Source organism: Penaeus chinensis, chromosome 20, assembly GCF_019202785.1.
Source record: "Penaeus chinensis breed Huanghai No. 1 chromosome 20, ASM1920278v2, whole genome shotgun sequence".
NCBI lineage: Eukaryota > Metazoa > Arthropoda > Malacostraca > Decapoda > Penaeidae > Penaeus > Penaeus chinensis.
In genome coordinates this window covers 22,997,546-22,998,095 of record NC_061838.1, presented here as the reverse complement: position 1 = coordinate 22,998,095, position 550 = coordinate 22,997,546, and the positions used below count along the sequence as shown (strand labels likewise).

At 33.3% G+C, this 550-nt stretch overlaps 1 protein-coding gene across 1 annotated transcript in view; it reads left to right on the top strand.

Annotated features, from left to right (window-relative positions):
- Window positions 1-550, top strand: part of LOC125036034 (xaa-Pro aminopeptidase 3-like) — an 11,775-nt gene extending 11,225 nt beyond the window's left edge. Inside the window, exon 7 of the mRNA XM_047628398.1 lies at window positions 1-550. This exon is cut by the window's left edge and continues 225 nt beyond it. The gene's annotated coding sequence lies outside the window, so the exon portion shown is untranslated.

Below are 550 nucleotides of genomic sequence, written 5' to 3'. Positions count from 1 at the left end.
GGTACTCTTGTTTTTCTGTTCATTATTGTGTTTTTGCTAGTCATAATATAGCACTGTGTTCCTATGGGAGGACTGCCTGCTTGGCTTCCTCTTTCAGTTTGCTGAAAAAAAGGGGAATAAGAATGAATAATAACACCATGCACGAAATGTAATATGTCTGAATATTACATCTGAACTGGAATTATTGATGTAATACAAGAATATCTTTGTTTTGAATGTGTAATTACTTATTCCCATTCACACATTTGTCACAATAAACAATTGTTGTTGTTTTTTTGTTACTGTGTTATAGATATGTTACTTTGTGGCAGTCTATTTGGTATCAAGATCCTATGAAGGATGTGCCTGTAAAATAACCAGTGGAAGATAAAATGAATAAGAATTCAATTACATCTTTTGTTAACACTATTTTCATATAATACTCAAACAGTCTATTTGTGTCTCTGACTGTCTCTTTGCCTCTGTTTCTCTCTTTCTTTCATTCTGTTTTTCTTTTTCCCTGTCTTTTCCCTCTCTTTCTTCCTCTCTCTCTCTTTCTCTCTCTCTCTCT